The following is a 22168-nucleotide window of genomic DNA, read 5'->3' on the forward strand; positions in this document are numbered from 1 at the left end:
TGTGCTTAAAACTACACACTCGCCCAACACCTGCAGGATATGAAGGGAATCGAGCCAAGGCAAAAGGAAAAGCAATGTTGTTTTTTAAGGTTTTTCTGAAATGAAAAAGTAAGATAAGTCAGCAGATATGTTTCCCCAGTCAAGTTGGATAGGTGGCAGAACAAATCCTTCCATTTCTGATGCCGGAGTGGAATCAGTTGCCATCCTGAGACAGGAGATAGATCTGGATTTCCTCTGCATGGAACATTCCAAAATAAAATCCAACCTTGCTTTTCCTAAAAGAAATACTTCACCTTGGCAGACATTACTGTCAAACAGAGAGTCAAAGCATTAAAAAGAAAGAAAAAACAATACTATTTCAAGACTATGAAAAACATTTAAAGAATATGAATAACAATTCATCCATTGTGCTGAAAAAACCTCAAGAAGGTATTAAAAGTCTAATACATCAAATGATGTATCTAAACATCTTACAATGAGATGATAGATATAGAAATATTTTAAGCCTTACTTGCAGGTCAAAAATACAATCAACTGTATAAGGAATAAAGTTGCAGAAAGCTGTTCTGAGAGTATATATAAACGATTGCTTTCAAAGGTAGCAAGCACCGCTGGAAGTAGTAATAATTTTTTTCACCAGCAAGTACTGTTGAAGAATAGCATTAATGTGGAGTGAATAAAATATATGATCGTTATTCATCCAGAGCTCCCAAAGACCTACCAGTACAGAATCACTTTTCTGTACCCCAATGGCTGTTTCAGCGAAATAAGAACTGATATTACCTCTCTGGGTCCTGCTAATGAGCATCATGAATGTATTTCACAGGAGCTCAGGTAAGAGAGTAACAATCCTAATTTCTGCTCTAAACTGAAATACAGAAAATAGAAAAATCAATGGAAGTTCTAAGATTAAAAGTGTGAAAGAAGACTTAACACAGACAAATATGTCTGAGTTGAGCTGTGCTTAGCTGCAACACAGTTATATTATGTTTGAGAGGTTTTTAAGAAATGGACTTTCTACAGGATTAAATTTGGATATTTCTAACAGGAACCTAATGTTTATTCTCATGTACAATTTAATTTCCGTATCTTGGCAGCAGTGCCTCTTCTTGATATTAAAATAGAGTTGATGACAAAAGAGATGGCCTTCATTTGGATTTCTTTTGGCTAGTGCTAGAAGGTAGTTTCCACAATTTGAAGATAGATGATATCTGTATGAAAATTTAGGAACAAAAGGTCAGAGTAGCCTACTGCAATAGGAAAAACTCTAAAAATCCTAACTTAAAGTAGCAGCAGGTTCAAACAGGCAGTGATACTATCTGGCTTACACATCATGGTTTATTAAAAAGATTTAGAAAGTCTAATTTAGATTTCCATTGTTGATGCCAAGTTTATTTTTTTTTCACTCTAATACTGAATTAAAATAAGCTGATGAACATAACTTTGCTTTTCAGGTGTCAGTGCTATTCTACACGTTTGCAATTCAGAATCTTTCATAGGTTTTTTGTCGGGGTTGTTTTTTTATTTGGGGAAGTTGGTTTTTTTAATAGGAGTTTTTGCATTGTTTTTGTTCTGTGGGGGTTTTCTCAAGACAGGAAAAAAATATTACAAATGGACTTTGTACAGCCTTAACAAGGACTAGTGCTTTTAGCACCAAACATCCAAGCTTGTCTTCTGAAGCTACTGAGTAACTGCTGATCAACTTAGATTTGGAACTGCTGCAAGAATCTTACACAGCTTTTAGTTAACCAGGATACCAATAACATTAAAATGACATAGCTTGATCCACTGGAACTGTAAAATATTGTTGCATTGCAGACTTGGCAAGTGACCTAGCACTAAACCCCTTGTTTACCCACCTATTTCTACAAATTACATGCTCCTCCATGACATTTCTTTGGACGAGGAGAAGCACCTAGCCTGCCACAACAAGCAGCTATGGAAGAATTACAAGCGTTATCAAGTGACAAGGGACCTGTAATTCACAGCCCTCAGAAATCAGGCCAATATCACTGCCTAATGGAAGTCAGGCAACTGCTCACACTCTTTGCAACAAACAAACAAGAAACTTATAAAAAAACAATTTTTGACAGAGCTGAAAATAGAAGGTAAGCCTTTCACACATCAAAGCCAGCCCTCAAGCACAGGAGTTAGACATTTTGTTCCCAAAGCTATCCCATTTCTGAAGAGCAGAATGCTTTTTGCTCTCAGTATTGGGAGGAGACACCAAGATTCTTCACAGCAAGAAACACATATCATCAGAGTACATTTAACATTTTGCTTCAGGGACCAATAAAGGAGATACTTTCTTCTCTGCCTGCATGAATTTAGTACATGTCATGGTTGGGATAAAGGGTTCTGTTCCCTGACAACCAGGGAGTGGTTGTAAGCATGTACAGGAAAATAAAGTCTTGACACTTCCTTGAAAGTTCTTTGAAATGCTTCAGAGAAGAAAACAAAGAGAGAAAAAAAAAATAGCATCCTGGACAAAGAATTATTGTGTTCAAGGCTAAACAAATATTTAATGGACAAGGCACCTCCTCCCGCCCCTTCCACCCAGTCTACTCAAGTAGTGAGAATTCTCTTTCCCATAAAATGGTTTAAGAGGGCCATCAGATAGCTTGAACACCTGATTTAAAGTGAATACAATTCTCTCAGCTGTGCAATACCATAGCATTTTGTGATAGGAAGTTTTGAATCCTGCTTCTCCACCATCCTCTATCCAGCCCCCCAATGCTCATTTAGTTAAGGGAGTCAGAACAGCACGGTGTAGGTTGTGAGAGACATCGCAGAGTTCAGGAATGCAGGGTCAGACAGAAGACAGGCACAAGTGCTTAGAAGGAAGGATGCAACACTTGTGAGCTCAAACAAATTCTGTTGCTATTTTTATAATAAGTAAGAATAATTCCAAGAAAGAATGTATTTATCTTTCAAAAGAAAAAAACGACATCCCTCCCTTTCACTGCATTACCTCATTCCAGTACTGTCACCCAAACTGACAAGAGTTATCAGTTAATAAAATTTTATAATTTACTTTCATATTTAAAATTACACACAATACCAAGATAACACGAGCTAAACTACCAAGATAATATTAGCATAAAGCAATTCAATACCCTGTATCTCTGCCACAGCAGTTAACTACACCTCTGTGTATAATGTTACACATTTTATTCCCTTGGAAATACATGCATAAACTGCTTTCAAGTCTGGCATGTAGGAAAAGAATGAAACGCTAATTTCTATACTTCACAATGTATATGGAGCCAGGCAGCAATAGCTCAAAAGCTGTAACTGAACAAAAACGCATGTCCAACTTACTCATAGAGTAAGAGTCTGTTCCTGGGGCACATCCCATCTCTGACGCTCACTTTCACACATTGCACTGGTATGTCAGAAGGAGGAAAACTGCATGTACCCCTTTAGACTTCCTGCGGGAGCAGCTGTAAGAGTAACCAGCACTACATGCTTCCAACTATGTGCAACACTAAAAGGGGCGATGGGAGAAGCCTTGTGGTCCTGCATTTTCAGTTCACTGTTAACTGAGTGCCCAGACTGAATATCCAAAACCAGCTGTCACAGATACAAACCAGTCAACTTCAGCAGGTACACTGCAGTTATGACTACAGTCTTTAACTTCCAAAAACTCTGATTTATCGAAGAAATCTTACAATGAACATGTAGGAGAGTAAAAGTTTGTTGGTTTGGTTTTTTTCTCAAAATTGTCAAAAAGCACATGTAATATTGATTTCAATGACATCAACAAGCATGATCTCAAAAACACCTCAAAACACCTCAAAAACACAGGCATACATAATCTTTCCCATAAGAAAGGATTTTGTTCCTTCCTTTTGTAACCCTCAACAGAATTCAGAGAAGGATGAGTTGTCCGCCTCCTGATGATCACAACCTGAGAAAAAATACTGCAAGCCAGTAGTTCTTAATACGATGGCATGTTTTACACTTCCGTGATGGCTTCTAGAAAGTCTGTGATATTCATAATTTCAGCATTTTCATATTCAAGTTGTCTGCAACAGACACTGAATATAAAATTAAGGTAACTCCAGGAGTGCTATTAACTTGATAAAATCCAGATTTAAAGTGAAAAGCCAGTTGGATATTTCAAAGCCCAAACTGTAAAATAACTGAGAGGCTTACCTATCGAAACCACCTAACAACAATAAGCACACAAGCAATCCAGATACATGATGAAGTAATAAGCAATTTCCGCCCCAGGAGAAAAGCACTATGCCAACACTTCACATACAAAGACAATTGACTGTTCCCAAATGTTGGTAAGTATAATTAACCTTCATAACCCTGTCTTTGGCCTTGAACATTAAAGCTGAATTCATCTTGAAAACCAATTAAAATGCTAAGCAGTCTATCTACTCTGAGACTGGAGAATAGCATACTGCATTCAATCAAAACACAAAGCATAGCACAATTGTCTCCTTAGACACCTTCAAGGATCTGTTAGCTGTTTAGTAAAAATCATAATTCATAAATAAATCACATTTTAAGAAGAACTGAAAAATTCTTTGATTCTTCACAAAGATCCCAAAACACATACAGTTTATGAAGGCAAAATTGAAGGTTTAACAGAAAAAAATATCATCTTTCCTAGATGATAGTTATTTCCTCTTAAAAAATCATGCCTACTTGCCATGAAATTCAGATGCATGTGAATCTCTGATGATCAGGTTTCTTTTCAACGCCTTGGTTTTGTTGCAGCTGGGGCAATCACTATGTTACTCTATTACTACACCCTTGAATAATGAAGGGAATAGAAGACTATAGTCACACTCCTAAATACCAAAGGAAACAGAAGACTGTAGTAAACATATGCCCAGTCACTTACAAGAGCCTTTCAGAGTACCCAGACTCTGAACAAAGTGCTATTCCGCATCACAAATGCTGTCACAGGTGCACACCAAAAGCACTCTCTAGGTTTGCTTAAAAGTAAATTATTACCATTCCTGGTTTCCAAAATTTTCCATTTGATGTTGAAATTCATATTATACTAGAAGATTTTAAGCCAGGTATGAAATTCTGCTCTTTTAAGGACAATACAAGTTTTTCTAAGCTGTTCTGGTACAGGAGGCTGTTGCATCATAACAACAGAAAAAAAAAATCTGTATCTCTCTGTACTTTCTTGTTGCATCTATGCCTTCATATTAATCATCATTATTAGTGTTTAGCATCAGAACAAATAAAGTCATGCTTTTTTTTTTCCAGTTAAGACACTAGGTAGAAACATTACTTTTTCAACAGAAGGAAAAGCAGGTAAAGCAATTTGTGATTGTTTAGTGATTTTGAGCTGATGAGCACCATTTTATAGTTACAATTCAGTTTAAACATCAGAATTTTGTTTCCAGTAATATACATGCTATATCTTACTATAACTTTATTCACTACTGAAGTTCAGAGTGGTGTTAATTATTTTTTTCCATTTTTAAAATTTATTTTCAAATATACACAATATATCTGCTCAACAAGCATTTGTTTGGGTATATAAACAACTTTGAACTAGCTCTTCATTTCAAAAACAGATCCTTTATGAGGTGGCTAAAAGTCAGAATCATCTCCATGTTCAGTTAAGTCATATTTCAAGTCTTACAACTTCCAAGGAGTTCTTTTGGTTGCTGTTCAGTTACCCTTGACAGTGCTGTAGATGGCAGTATTTCACAAAGCTGACCTCCCTGCCTCAACCCTGGGCAAGGACCGCAATACAGAGAATATTGTTGAATATTACTGAAATACGCTGTAAGGGTGCTGCAAGAATCTTCAGTTCAGGCACTTCCAGAGCATACCTCACATGGTAAAAAAGTATGCAAGATGCATTAATTTGAAAAACAATTTTCTCAGCTCACTAAAGAAATAGTAATAAATAATGCCAGTTAAACAAAAATTTTTAAGGTGAGATCATCCTTAAAACAGAGATTCACAATAAACTGTTCCTGCTATGGGATTTGAGCACATTCAAGACATTTCATTTCAGCTGACCAAAATGAAATTAGGTTTTCTCTAGTAACCCTGAAATCCTGACGAGAAAGTGCTGTTCTTGTGCAGGTGGGTACACCTGGACCCTCTGAGCTTTCAATTGACCTGAAATTCGGGCACTTTCCAGAAAATAATGGCCTGCACAGCAAACATCTCAGTTTCACTGTGAAAGATGGCTAAACACACTAAACTGTCAGCAACACAGTTTCCATGTAGAACCTCCCAGAAGCAGTCACTTTTGTCTTAAAGTTGATTGTCCACATCATGAGCTTCACAAGAACAAACTACTTCTCGCTCCTGGAAACAGAAGTCACATGAATCCATGTATACATTGCCTTGACCCATAATTCCCTTTCTTCCTAAAATTTTAACTGTAGTTGACAAAAGCAAAGTACGTTCTATCCCATTGCAAAAACTCTTAGAGATTCTGCTGCACATCAGAAGCAAATTGAATCAAGAGCAAACTATGCAAATCCCGTGCCACCATCATGGGGGGTTCACATTATTTCATAATGGGTAGAAAAATGGCACAATCACTACCAAGTCAGTAGCTTTAGGAACCACCTCACCAGCAATTTCAGTGCTCCCCCAGATAAATGCCTCCTCCTAGCTGCGAGCCTCATTATGCATCTCAAGCGAAGTACAAAAACACTAGCTCTCAGAACACAGAGCATGCAAGCTTCTCTTTGTAATGCTCACAAATCAGAATTCATAAGAGGTTCATTTCCATTCCCTATGAGGAAGGACGGCCTGCTAAAGATCAAAATTACTTTCTTTTCTACTCAGCAAAATGTTTGCTGGCAACTAGAAAATGCATGAGATAGCAGAAACAGTGACAGGAGGAGCAGAAGCCAAGACACAAAATAATATGTCATCTTCGTTAACTCTGCAAACAAAGTCCAAGGATGTAATGGAGAGCAGACTGATACCACTGCATTCCACCAGATCTGGTATCAGCAGTAGGGCTCCTACAAGTAGTGCTCCTAGCAAATAAATTTATGTTGATGACAACCTCCCTGGACACAGTTTTGGGAGGAGTGGAGTGTTACTATATTTGCTTGTACAGCTTATGCTTGCAGTAATTTGTTTGAGGAGGGAGGAGACGCTGACATAAGCACCTGCACTGCAGCTTCTCTCACACTGTTACAATAGCAGGATCTTTGCAAGTTAAGCAGCAAAGACTGCCACGCACAGGATTCAAATAGACATTTAAAATTTCACAACTGCAAAATATGCATGCATCATGCGAGCTTACATCAGCGAACACCTGTATTTTCCTTCAGAGAAAGTAAAGCAAAGAACAAGAACACAGAAGAATGCTACTAGGTTTCTGAATTGCTAAGACAGATAGGACAGCAGCAAAGAAGAAACAAATATGCTACTATATGCTTAAGTGAAAGAAGAGAGCTAAACGTGTGAGGCTAAAGATAAAACTATTATGCATGGAATACTGCTGGGATGGAAAAAAGACATTTAGAAGTGTCAGAAAATTATAACCAAAACAGTTAATGACATAGAGTCATCGCCTAAAACATGGTTCCAGCAGGACAAACACAGAAATAATTTTTTTAAAATAAATCTATTTTTTTAAAAACACGGAACAAATTTCAAGCAAACATGACCCGTAACAGAGTGGTGACTAAGGCCCCCAGACCTCAAGGGGACTTTCATTCCGTATTGAGGGCAACAGCAACATTGCGTCAAAAGGAGGACAGGTTATAAGTGAAGTTGGAAAACCATACCTACTACAACTGGAGGTGGTAATAGAAAAGCCCCATTATTTCTTCTCTCCTCCTTCAAGACTCAACTCTTGGGACCCCTGACACCAGAAAAGGAGGTGAGGACTTAGTGAGAGCTTTCAGATTGCAAATTAAAACCCCAATAACATGCACACACCTTCCTTTACTCAGGTCTTTTTCCAAGTCTTCACCAACATCAAAGTTGTTTAGAAATTACTTTTCCTACTCTACAATTTCCCTTGTCTGGGCTGCCCTGCTGCAGAACACAGTGTGCAGCCTGCAGAAGGTCAGCTATAGCAAGTTACAAGTCATAGAAACACCAGCTACTCCCTGACAAAATAAAAACAAACAAGAAAATCACAAAAACCCACCGCATTTCTCTCTTCCTTCCCTCCTCCAAGAGTTTACAGACAGAAGTGCAAATTCAAACATCATCTGCCTATCAAGGCATTAAACCATATTCAGAAATTCATTCTACAAGCCAAGCGCTCACTTCTACAACACTTCCCCCAACACCTTAAAACCAAATGAATCATATAAGATGCTACTCATCTGGCAAGAAAGACAACCCATGCTTCTTAAGTCTGCATTTTTAACATCTGCTAAACAAGAAGTTTTAATCACCTACAAGAAACTAACAGTGAAGGACAAAAACAAAATAAACACCAAACTGTTTAAATGAAATTGTTTGTTAACAATGGAAACTTAAGCATTTTTTAAAACCCACAAAAATGTCTAGAAAATGCCTATAATGAATCACAGTCCAAACTTACGTTTAATACCTCAGACATGTTTCAGCTATCATTTCTGGACACTGTACACTAAGAGTAACGTTAGGTCTCTGTCACTCTAGTTTCCTCTTCCTCTACCATGCCTGCTGGCACAAATGCTTTTGTACAAACTAAATTCACAAAAGGTCAACTGCCAGACAATATTCTGTATACAGAATTAAAAGCAAAAAAGTTAAAACTCATTGTCTGTAGTTCTTAAGAACAATACACAATCGATTTACCCTTAACACTGTTTTTTTAAGATGCAACAAGCCTTAGCTTCCTGAAGTTTAAAATTAAAACCAAAAATGTCAGTGGTTTGAGGAGCTGTTTGAGAAGTGGTTTGAGCCTGCTGTTACTACAGAGCAATACCACAGTGTTACAGAAGAATTACTGGTCTCTTTTACGAAAAGTAGACTGAACCATGCAGTCATCTAATTTTTCTGCTGGATCTTCATCAGCCTGATGCATAAGCTATTGTTGCAAGTTCTGATGAAGAAGACAGGAAGATATAATTTTTAACTGTTCACAGCATGAGAAGTGTCATACTGATAACTATTTCAGAGGCATAATGAATTCTTGTAGCTGTAATAAGAGGAAGGAGGAGTCCACAAATTATAATGCAGAATAATTAAGGAATGGAGTTCAGAAATAAATCCATGTAAGGGAATAAAGAACTATAATGCAGGAAGATAGGCAGAGAAAGATCTGCAATACATTTGTCTGAGATTCCTATTGGCAAATATTTAATCTATAGAGCCTGTAAAGGTAAATAATTTCTTCTCTCTTCAAATGAAAGACTACAGGTGCTACTTGGAAGCACTCACAGACTACAGCAACTGAAACAGTACAGCTCAATGTTGACTTTTACCTTATTCTTATTCATGCCCCAATTCCATCTATGCCGTTTATATGGCAAATGCTAAAATGGAGGTTATTTACATTAAGAGATAACACAAGTCCTGTTCACAAGTGGGTTATATTTACAAAAACAACCTGTCAATCAGAGAGGAAAGTGACTTAAGCAAAAAACAACCAGTTTTCTTCATTTCATAAAAAGGGATGAAATATAATTTGATAACTGATAAAATAAACAGTAAAAAATGTGTATTTAAGTTCTTTTCTGGTCAGTTAGTAACAAAAAATAAATACTTATACGCAAAAAATGGTACAACATGCAGTCACTGATTTGTTACGCTTGAAAAATAACCCCCACCTACCAGATCTTTAATCTTTTTGACATAAATCAAGCTCTGTATAGGAAGAAGGTAGAAATCAACAATGAGATATACAAGGACAAATTTTTAAAGTTCACTGAATACAAATATTGTTTATAAGCCAAAAACATGAGGAAAGTATTAAAGATTGTTTTAATTGAACAAGAATGTGTCTGATCAGCAAGGTAGTACAATTTGTAACATGTGATCTGAGAGTGACTAGAGCAGAGATCTCCAAATTTAAAAAGAAAACAAAGCAAACCACCAAAAGCCAAGCCCTCTGACACCACAGGCCTCATTTCCTTACACCAGTTCTTAACTTGCATAGAAATAAAGTATGTTTCCCTGCTCCGAGCTGAGAACCAAACGGAGTATATAACACTGAAAGAAACTGATTATTAAGCTTCAAAGAAAATATTCTTGTTAATGAACAGAGAGGAATATTGAGCGCTGTTCTTTGAAGCACTGACAGTAAGTGGGCATAGTTAATATTTAATTAAAGTAGCTGACATGGTACAGACCCATCTGAACACTCTCTCAGGTTTCTTTTTCACCATTTTTTCTCATTTTATAGGGCAGCTCATTGATCTCTATTCTGTGTTCTACCTTGATTAGCATGTACAAGCTTTCTGCTACGTGCTTCTTTGCCTTAGCAGACTTGCTTTTTTAATCAAAGAAGAACTTTTTTCATCAAGGTAGAACATTCATTCTTGTTGAAAATTTCAAAATTATGTCTTAGAACCTCTCCTTACATTCAGTAATTTTGTGCACCATTTAAATAGATGTAATCCTCATTTCTGAAGAGGAGGTGTCTCCACTCAGCGGGTTAGAGCATGGTGCCAGTAATGTCACAGTTGTGGGTTCAATCCCTATATGGGCTATTCACTTAAGAGTTGGACTTGATGATCCTCGTGAGTCCCTTCCAACCCAGAACATTCTGTGATTCAGCTTACAAGTATCACAAGCTTTAAGTCCATGCTTTCCCCTTATGATTTTCTATTGAAGGTATTTTAATGTAGCTGTTTGCATTAAGGTTTGTCCTGACCCTTTTCAAGGCAGCACAGTTTAGTGACAGTTAAGTATAACTACAATCCTATTTGCAAGATACAATCAAGGTACTGTTTGTAAAAACAGCAAGCAGTAAATCTTTACAGGTAGGTTAGTGCGGGGTCCTTAGTTCAAATATTAGTTTATTGGCTTATCTCTACAATCACTAGGAGTACGTTTTAATTACCGATGAGATTTTTCATTTACTAACAAAAGAAACACTACAAAATTGTAATTTCAGTACAGGAAATATGTGCTATTACATGAATCTTTCAGTCTCCAACAGATCATAAAAGACAGCCAGCAAGATCTTTAGCGTTAGAATTGCAACTTTTTATGTATTGTGCAGATCCAATTTAAAGTTGGATTTTTTTTTTTTAAATACACTAATTGAAGCAAAGATATACCTTCAAAGTCTACAATTTGCATCATACAGATTAATAAAAGTTGCTTTACTTACCCATACAAAAAGCTTCATTTCTCTAAAGAAGGCTGCAAATAATGAAGTTATTTTATATGTATAATTTTATCATACATAGCATATATATTTATATTTATAGTATAGAATATACATGTTATATTATTAAATAATATTTATTAGTATATAAATAATGAAGTAAAAATAAATTAAGGACTCCAGGTCACAGCTACCCCAACTGTTGTGTTAGCCTAAAGACCTAGCTGAGAGCCCTGAACTGAGGATTGCCAACTAGCAGTTCACAGGAGGTCATCTCCTTCCAATGTCTTACTAGTATGTTTATTTTCAATGCAAATATATACAGGCACACACGCAAATTATGTTCAGGTTCAGCAAGTCCTTGCAGTGAAGCAGATACTGCATGGGCACTGTGTATATCACATAGAGACAGCACACACTACTGTCTAAATAACACAAGGAGGCCTATCGCTTCAGAAAAAACAAACAGAACAACTAAAAAGCCAATCCCCTCCCCCAGCTAGTAGTCCTCCGCAGTGTCTGAGCTATCTGGAGAGAATACAAGCCACAGTTAGTCAGATGGTGCCTACAGTTACAAGAAATGAGAAAGAAAATTCCCTGCAGCACTCTGATGGAGACCAAGCCAGGGGAAAGATGGAAGCATCCACCAAAATTGGAACAGGTAATGTAGCTGGAATTGCAGGACAAAGTAGACAGGTCATATCTCGCAACAGAAAGCAGTAATCCCGAATGCTTTTTTCTTCAATAAAACTAACAAGAAGGCGGCCCTCGCTATTCTACTTACACAGAAAAAATGGATGGAAAAGAAGCAAAAAGGCCACCTCAACATTAGCACAGCAGATGCCATTACATTAGGAACGTGTTGGAAGTCTTCTTCAGTCACAAAAGATATTCCTCCATTAGTGATGTGCACCTTTACATCCACCCTCAGCATGTTAGACATCAGCTACAAGAAGTGTGGCCAGATGTTCAGTCACACTAAGTTAACCCTATCTGTTACTTCAGATAAGAATTTTAAGACTTCCTCAATCCTCCTGCCCCTTTCCTCCATGTTACCATAATTTTCATGACATTGCCTTAATTGGAAAAGAGTATGATTAGGGACAAAAACCACAAGACAATACCACAGAGAACCACAGAGGATTGTAAGGTCTCCCCATAAGAAATGGAATGAGCAGAGGAGCAGATAACTCATTCAGAGGATTACTAATGGTCAAGCATCTGAAGAGCTGGAAAATATGCAAATCTAAACACTATTATTATTGTTGCTGAAATTTCCTCTAGTAAACCTTGTATTTTGGCTCCCCAGCACAACACCTAAATGACTTCTGATGTACAGACTTCTCTCTTTGCCTCCCAAAGGGGAAAGACAGCATTAAGAATAAATAGCACTAACTTCTGCTGCAGCATAATCAGTTATTCAACTGTACAGCTCATACTAGCAAAATTTAACGTGTTTTCTAAAATTACATTGTCTGGTATACTACACTCAGAATAAATGTATGGTGGCTGTATAGTACATATAATAAATCCACTAAGATTAGTCAAAGCCAAATTTTCACTGCATTTGCCCCAGTTTTACAGTGCAGAGTATTAAAGTTTAGCTGGTGCATAGTACATCCATGTGCCAATATTGTCCAGAAAGATAATAAGCAATTGACCCCAAGTTGCTGCCTATTTCTGGCACAAGTCTACAGAACTTTTCCCTTGCATTTTTTCCTCCCAATAACACTAGCTATTATTTGAAGTCTTCTACAAATAATTTTTAAGCTTTTTTTAATTTATTTAACTCTGCTTCAGCTTCCAGACAAAGCTATTTCCTCTGGACTTGAATTACACATATTCACAATTACTCAAGGACTGTTTGCTAAAAGGAGCAATAGCTGTGCCATTTCCAAGTCTTGTCATTTTTATCATGTTAATATTTCAACTCTGGATCACTCCTATATTTTTAGGACTAGTATACTACAAAAAGTTAACACTTCCCTTAGTTAGCAACCGGATGTCTTCAGATACTTTATTCCATATTTATACATGGACTACGCATTAATAAAATCAGCATGTTTCAAGTACTTAAAGTATATATCCTTTTTTTAAAGTTACTCGGTCCTTTTTGAAAAAAAAATCCAGTAAACTTGAGTGTCCAATAGTCCCTCAAAAAGTGCAGTGCAGCAGCTTCCATGACATATGGAAAAACAGGGCAACATTGGCATTAGTGTTGCCAGTGTATAAGAGTATGTGATTTCTACCAAAAATAATTAAATTATACATCCACCTACTTGGGGAAAAGAGGTCCACTTTATAAAGCACTTGGTTGACTTCACAGGTTCTCTTCACCTGGAAATGAGGAAGGCCTGAAACAAGGCTTCCCCAGGTGTTCAGACCGCCTCCACCCAGCACCACTCCTAGCGTTTACATTTAGTTTAGCTCCTAGTTGTAACTCTCTGGAGTTACTCTGTGTTCAGGCAAGGACACATACAAATGCAGCTTCGAGTTCAGCAGCCATAGTGTAGGTGGCAACACTGGCAAGGAGTCTGCACTACTGCCGTGTTCACAGGAAGCACAAAGATTATCTGTGCCTGTCCATGAAGTAGATACACCAGCGGTAAACTGCCTAAGAAAGAACAAATAAATGAATCCATCAAGCAGGTGAGGTGCCTCATTTTCATACTACACATGTGAGGGTTGGGATAAGGGAGAAGAAAAAGCTAAGTGGTTCACTCTCAAGAGTCAAGCCCAAGTAGCACAGACTGCATTATATGCATTAAGGTATAACACATTTGTTTCAACCAAAACATTATCCATGCATTATACAGTCAATTGCACTACTCTAAATAGACATCTAAACTGGCTCAGTGACACAAATAAACTTGTTCTTGTGATTGCTTTCCACTGGAAAAAATACTGAAAAAAATATCATGAGAGGCCTGCTTACATCAAAAGCCTTAAAACAGAGCTCTTATGAGACAAAGGTAAAGTCGTGCAAGGAAGGAGATTGGTGATCTTCTACAACAACGCTAAATATTTGGGTTTGCTGTTATGTATTTAGAGTTTCAGACAAACTCTAGTATGTTTCAGTCCCTCTCAGACTAGTTCCCAGTGAGGAACAATGGTAAACCCGCTCTCCTGGTACAGTATGGTGCTGCTGGATGCGACTCCCACAGTTGCAAAACAACAAACTGCAGTTTATTCAGGCTCACTGGTTTAATGTCTAAACAATATCCTAGCTATCCCTTCTGTGTTAAAGAACAGTATTTGGTTTATGCAGCATAAAGGTTCACAAGTTGCACCAAAATCTCCACTGCAAATAAACTGCCTCCTCCTTCTCCTCCTAGCAGCACTGGCATTCCACTGCACAAAGAACAGAACTCCTACGCTGCTCCTCTCCACCACCCATCCCCATGCACAGAGGAGCACGGCGCAGCAGGTCCCTCAGGCAGCCACCTCTGAGATGAGTCTGGGAGGAACAGCTTGAGCAGGGGGTGACAAATTTGTGGAGATTTATTTTGAAAGCTTCATATGGCTGTGAACATTATTTTTCCCTAGCTCCAGTCATACACTTCACAGTATTTACATCCCCTGCAGAAACAAACCATGCTATGGCCTGCTTCTAAAGAAAAAAGAATGGCCCATAAGCAGCTATTTACATCAGAACTAAATGTGCAAGAATAAAGAGAAAAATATGCTATTTAATACTTAAAATGGCTTATATCTATTACCACGTATCCTCATACCAAGTGATCTTTCCTGTTACACTTCAGTTAGACAAGGGAAGCTAAGGTTTCAAGTTTCTTAATTCAGTGCCATTTAAGGAGTATCTAATCACAGATTTACAGCATCATCACACTTCTTTTTAAAACCTGTAAGGACTGTAAGACCATAAAATATGAATATATTAACTAAAAAATTAGGTCAATGTAATATTTAAGCAAACATCACCCATGTTACCAAGAAGAAGTATTCATTTTGCCCATAAAAGCATCCTTTCTACTACATGTCTTTGAAGTAATTAGGAAGAAAAAATCCACAAAATTTCAAGCAAAGGAACTTGCTGTGTACCTGGCCGAAAGTATTTCATGAATCTTAATATGTTGCAATTCGCCTTTAGAATAAATCCAGGAATCTTTTATAATTCATGAACTAGAAACCAACTGAATCTATAATTTACCACACAAATCTTGTATCAACAGTATAACACTCTTTTTAAGTATCACCATCTAGTTCTAAGTAATAAATTGTTTGCCTTAACTCTCCAAATCATCTGTCAGGAATATAAAATCTAAAGAATATTTTTTGAGGAAAAATATGCAATCACTGAGATGTGGCCACATGAGGTATTTAGAAAAAAACCTACTGCACATGAGACAAAGCCAGGTTTGGAATGATACTTATGCTACTTGAAGAGTCAAGGAAATCATTTACAGGTATAATTCATTATGTTAGGGTGGAAGGAGAAATGAAAAGTGCCCTTTAATTTATTAAATCTTGGAAATGCTTTATCTTAGGAATAGATAAATAATGCCCAAGCCACAGTCAAGTACCCAACCTGCTTTACTAGACCACCTTCTTACTACCAGTTAAACATGTGAATTCTAAAAAAACCCACCTATTTTCTGATGCGTACTTCCTTAAATAACTAGAACTGTCAATTAAAAGAAGTGTCCTACAACACACATGCTTCCATAAGCTGTGCAAGAACACTAAATTTAATAAAAATATTTTTTTTACATGTTCAAATGACCTGTATTACAGCTGCACGTCCAGGTTCAATCCTTTTCAAAAGCAACTCACTAGTCTTTTGAAATAATCTTCAAAATACCATGGCTTCTGTTTGCAGGTATGCAAAAGATAACTCTGGAAAGAAACATGCTGGTTTTCCTTATCTCAACTGAATAGTCATATTAACAGCTTCTGCAGTACTACAACACAAACACTGGGTGACAGGATTAATGCACTGGAAAATGTATGAACATACAGACAGCATATGAACTACCTCAAGCTTCGATGCAATGAGAACACTTTCAAATGGACGAATGAATGCTTGAATGAAAAAAAGAGTAAGATCATATACACACATTCCACTACTGTGTCAAAGTCACTGTTAACCTTTAAGAATTTCCAGACAGATGTAGTATTTTTAGTGGATGGATGATCAGTGCTGTATCCTGTACTGACGGAACATGCAGACATAAAACCTCATATCCACAGTTAAGAGTGTGAAGAAAATGAGGTTTATTTATTCCTCTCCTAACACCAGAAGTCCAAGCTATTTCCTCAAAATTAAAATCTCACTTCCAAATGCCTCTTACCATCTGTCAAGCAGTTTTAGCTGTTCAGAAGAGGCTTCTTATGCTACTGTATATGTTACATCTGCAACAGATTTTCTTCTTGTAGAGTACAGATGGAATAAAACATTGTTTTATAACAAATATAGCAAAATACTGCACCGGATTTCAACTGTGTACAATTCAGAACCAGTTACTCTGAATAAAACACTTCTAACATATCTGCTACTAATCAGTGGCCTATTATGAGCACTGGGTTTTTTTCCAAACTTCACTTGATCCATTTAGAGGATTCAACACCGCACATAGGCCTTTTTTTTAAAAGTCAATGTCAGTCCTCGAAACATCAAGATCCACCAAGTCTCTTTACTACAGTATGAAATTACAAAAATGAGAAAAACCACATGCAACTTGCTGTTCCCACAAGCTGAAAAAGTGTATGTTTTAAGATAAAGCTACATAAAGCTGCTTCAACTGTGTCTAAACTGATGGGGTTTCTTAGGCAGAGAAACCATCTCCTCAATCAGAAGCTAATTTATAAAAACATCCCTGAAACTATGCAGATTCTTCAAGTCCGGGGTTCTAATTAGTCCATGAGGCTGCAACAATATATCTCCTCTACTAATTATCAATACCTTGAAGTATTTATTATTCAAAGTCAGTGACTTATTTTTTATACTTTCTGGTTACAATTAAACCATCTAAGATCTAGAAAACTTGCAAAAGTCACACCAGTCTCAATATTTGTTCGTACGTTCTCAACAGAAGCAAGAGCTTTACAAACCCTTCACATTACTCCAGCTTTAAACTCAAAGCATGACTCTCCACTCTGTATAAGTGGGAAAGCTGTAGGTAGCAGACGGAAGGCAGGAAACTATTGACAGGCTGAAGCTAAACAGAGAGGTTATCAACCCAAAACAAGAGAACAGCGAAAGAAATCACTCAAGCAAAATCCAGAAACAGTCCTCTAAAATGAGTCAAAGCCTTTGGGAAAAAAAAAAACATTTTTTGTTGTTATGGGGGTTTTTGTTGGATTGTTTTTTTCTTTGTTTTTTTTTTAAACCAAACCAAACAACCAAGACTGCCTATCACCTCTTCTATCTTAAAGGATATATATTTCTGAATTATATTAGCACCAACTACCTATTATAATAAAAGTTAATTGTAAATATTGTCTAAAAAGCCAGGAAAGATTAATTAATTCAACATCATTATGACAACGTAAGAATATGGAGGGGAAAAAACAGTAAAAACAGTTCAGTCCGGAAAAAATCTAACGAATCACTTGACATTTAGAAGTGCTTTTTTTTACTTCCTCACCAATTCACTGAAATAGCCTAGGCGAAGAACTACGCTGCTTCACTTCCTGTAAAAACAGCAACTGCACAAATACCTGCCTCAAAAAGCTTTCTATTACTGCTCCTCTCCTCTCCAACAGTACATCTGCTGAAGAAGCAAGATCTTCATTAACAGCATACTGTATTATGAACCACAATTTACCCAACCAAGATGTCCACATTACAGTTTGGGGAACAGGATCATTGACTTCTATGTTTATACTACTTCTATCACACTGCATAGACTGAAGCAAAACCCACACTTGTAGGTAGTAAGACTATGCTGTTTTCTACAGCTATCACTATTTCTTCACAAGGTCTTTTTCTGTCTTCCTTTACAATTCTCCATTTTGTTGAACAATAAAAATTGTGTTTAATCATAAATTTGACTAATGAACAGCTTGATACATGTTCATTAAAAAGAAACAAAGAAACAAAACTAAACTAAACCCCATTGCTTGACCCATTGGGAAGTTTTAAGTATATGACATCAAGTAGTTTCTCCAAAAAATTAATTTTCTGTTCTGAAACAGAAGACCAAGAGACTAACAGATAAGTTATCTGACAGCCAAGATCTGACAGCAAGAGGAATTTCACAGCACTAGGAGGGAGAAGTGAGCAAAAACCCTTAGAAAACTCCCCTGCATGCTTCAGGAAACAGAATTTGTGGGAAATAGGGGGGGTGGGGGGGCAGGTGGTAAAACAGTAATCAGTGAAGAGATGAAAGCCTAATAACTGACTTGACACAGTTAATTAAAACTTGGCTGAGTGCTCCATGCAAAGATTTACTGGATGGAGAGGAGGCTGGGGCACAGCTTCACAGAATACAAAGTATGCATTTTCTTGTACTAGGTAATTGCACAACCATTTCTTTGAAAGCATAACAGCACACAAAAGAAAATGGGTAAGTGCTGCATCACCTCAGACCCTTTTTGATCACTTCAACAGAATTTAAGAAAAGGCTATCTAAAAATGAGCAGTCTTCAATCAACTTCCTTTCTCCCAAAATTACTTTCCAATAATTCCTGCATTTTATTTCCCTTTTGAGCAAAACCCTGAGATTATACAGCTAGCACTATTAAAAGAACGGGAGAAGCCTGACTTTCTGTCCCAATTCAGTTCCCTGCAAAAAGTATACAAGTCCAGCATTTTTTCCTGCAAATTAGAAAATTCCTCCTTATGTTGTAAGAGTTAACAAACTTTCACAAACATTTATAGAACAGAGTTTGAAGTACCCTGGAAGTTTACACGTGCAGCAGAAATATGAGCTGGATGGCCCTTTACTGAAAAGTCAGTTTTTAACTAATTTGACAGAGCAGCATGTTTAAAAGGAGCTCTTTCCCTCACCCATGATTAAAGTAGAAAAAAAGATCTATTCATTGCTAGGTCTAAGCTGTATCAGCCTCGACAAATTCAGTTTACTTACAACACGATTTTTAGAGTCTTTTCCAAGCTAAACGACTATGCTCTTCACAACTCTACAACAATAAAAAAAAAGGAACCAAAGAGCCGACAAGTGACCACAATCACCCATCTCTCTTTTCCCAACTAGTTTCAATCCTGAAGCAGATGTATTAAACCAGCATCCGGAAAGGAGGGCTCTAACGCCAAGTTTTGGAAAGTTGTATAATCACAAAACAAATTACTTCAAAGTTCAGGAGTTTTGATTAAAAACTAGTACATGGCTAAAACAACAAATGACCTCAAAAGCTTTCAGGGAACTCTAAAACAAAATAGCACACAGAAAATTTCACCAGTCCCTTCTACAGCTACTTGATAGCCAACAAATGCAATTATGTTCTTCTCTTCTTTTTTATGTCGTTTAAAACCAGAACTGTATCAATTCTCAATTCTCACTTGCTGACGAACAGACCTGACAAAGACAAGTGGGAAGCACGACTCCATATATACTTCTGCTACTGTCCATTCACTGCAGACTAACAACTCAGTATCAACTCCTGTCTCTTTAGCACTTCAAACATGAGGTTGATAATTAACAAGCATCAGCAGGGCCACAAATACATTAAAACTTAATGGATCAAACAGATTTATATTTTCTATGATTAAATTGAAACGATTAAAATTATGAAAATTGACAGATGAAAACCAGCCGTTCTAAAAAGGTTTCCTGTCCTCGGTCCCAAGAACTGTCTGGACAGCAGCAGCAATGAAACTCGTTAGAAACATCTTCAGTAACACATTGAATTGATGGCTTTCCTCCTCTCACAGAAGGAATTCTATAGCGCGTTGCTGTAACACACAATTTATGAAGACTACTATTTCAAGAAAACGTCTGAAGCTCATCTGAACGATCACCGAGTACGTTAAGCCCAAACGCTCTCAGACAGGAGGGGAACGCGCTCTTTCGGAAGTGAGCCATTTAGAAGGCCTGCTAATAGAGTCACAAGCGCGGCTGGCAGCAGCAAGGGACCAGGGACAGTAACACGGATCTAGGTTTCATTCCCCGCGGCATTGCTACGTTAGAAGACTGTTTTCCCAGTGGGAGGGGAAGGAGGCTGCCGACAGTCAAAGGAGCTAAATTTTAACTGCATTCCGCAGGCGGTTTCCACCCGTGGCTGGCGGACCCCGGGGTGTCCCGGAGTGTGATCGCGGCAATCAGAACAGCCGGGGATGGCGAGGCGGCCCTGCAGCCCCCGGCCGAGGTGCCCCGCCTCACCGGGAGCGCCGGGGTCCGATACCGACCCGACCTGTCGCGCCCCGCTCAGCCTCCGCTGCGGGACCCGGTCCGGCCACCGCCGAGCGTCCGGCAACACCCACCGCGGGCCCAGCACTGCCGGAGACTCCGAGGGGCTCCCAGAGACCCCTCCCGCCCAGCGGCGGCGGGGCGGCAACACACACACCACCTCCTCCTGCCACCGCCGGCAGCGCAGCCCGGCAGGGACCTGGGTGGCATCATGACACACCCCCACCCTGACTCCTGTCCGCTGCCCCTGACTCCTGTCCGCTGCCCCAGACTCCCGTCCGCTGCCCCAGACCCGCCGCCGCTCTCACCTCTGCCCGCAGCCCCGTCCGGCGGGAGGCGCGGAGGGGCAGCTGTCCGGTGCGGGGTGGGCGGCGGCCGGGACCCCTCCCCGCCGCCGGCTCCGCCTGCCCCGCGCGGCACCAACCGCTCCTCCTCCTGCCGCCGCTCCTGCCCCGTCCCTGCTCCTGCCGCTGCCGCCGCTCCGGCCCCGCCCGCGCGGCGCCACCCGGTCGCCGCTTGATCCGCTCATCCGCTGCGGCGGGAGCGCGCGCGCAGGCGCGGCCCCAGCGGTCCCGCCCCGCGGCCCTGGAGCCGAGCGAGTCCCCCCGGCCGGGAAACTGCGAGTTGGGGGAGCCCGTGAGTGAGCCCCGCAGCTCACACGGACGCTGCGGTACTGCTTCCTTCCAGGCAGCGCTCTTCTTGCAAGCAGGAGCTCTATTAGCGTGGTGTTAAGGAATAACATAGGAAGCCGAAAGGTAGTAACAATGGAAATAATATGCGGTCTGAAGGATACCTGTAAGTCAGCGAGAGACATGGTCTCTCCCAACATCCCAACAGGAACCCTGCATTGCTTTTTTTTTTTTTTAACTTCCATTTTTGTTCCATCTCAAAATGGGACTTCTCAGAATCGCAGAATCAGTTAGGTCAGAAAAGACCTCTGAGATCATCGAGTCCAGCCTATGACCGAACCAGCCTGTGGTCTACTAGACCATGGCACTAAGTGCCACATCCAGTCTTTCCACACCTCCGGGGACGAAGTCTCCACCACCTCCCTGGGCAGCCCATTGCAATGTCTAATCACCCTTTCAGTGAAGAAATTCTTCCTGATGTCCAGCGTACACCTCCCTTTGGTGCAGCTTAGGGTTGTGTCCTCTCGTCCTGTTGCTGGTTGCCTGGGAGAAGAGACCAACCCCCACCGGCTACAACCTCCTTTCAGGTAGTTGTAGAGAGTGATAAGGTTACCCCTTGAGCCTCCTCCTCTCCAGCAGCCTCCTCTTCTCCTAGCAGTTTTAAACACATCCATGGTAAGAAGATCCACCCACTGTGAGCAACTTAGATCTGTTACTGTATTTAAAATAACATCAGGATATACCTCAGGTTTTCATCAGCTGCCAGTTGACAATACTGAAAACAGTTGTAAAATGCTGCATAACTTTTGGAAATACTGAGCATCTTCACTTATTTCGAGGGAACGTACTGTCAGTACATTCAGAAGATATCTGGCACCTTCAGCGCTGATCTGCTCACTAATGACGCAGAAAAGTTGACAAAGGATTAATGTTTCCAACTCTGAAAATAAGCCTTTTAGCTCAATCTATTTTTCATAGAA

The 22168-nt window shown here is 39.1% G+C and overlaps 1 protein-coding gene across 2 annotated transcripts in view; it reads right to left on the reverse strand.

The window, feature by feature from the left end:
- Positions 1–20990, reverse strand: part of OSBPL8 (oxysterol binding protein like 8) — an 86204-nt gene extending 65214 nt beyond the window's left edge. For both annotated transcript variants that reach the window (XM_017804415.1, XM_017804413.1), the window contains exon 1: positions 20868–20990. The gene's annotated coding sequence lies outside the window, so the exon portion shown is untranslated. The remainder of the gene's footprint in view (positions 1–20867) is intronic.
- Positions 20991–22168: the final 1178 nt, after the last annotated feature.

This window comes from Lepidothrix coronata, unplaced genomic scaffold (assembly GCF_001604755.1).
Source record: "Lepidothrix coronata isolate B3197 unplaced genomic scaffold, Lepidothrix_coronata-1.0 Scaffold9, whole genome shotgun sequence".
Lineage (NCBI taxonomy): Eukaryota > Metazoa > Chordata > Aves > Passeriformes > Pipridae > Lepidothrix > Lepidothrix coronata.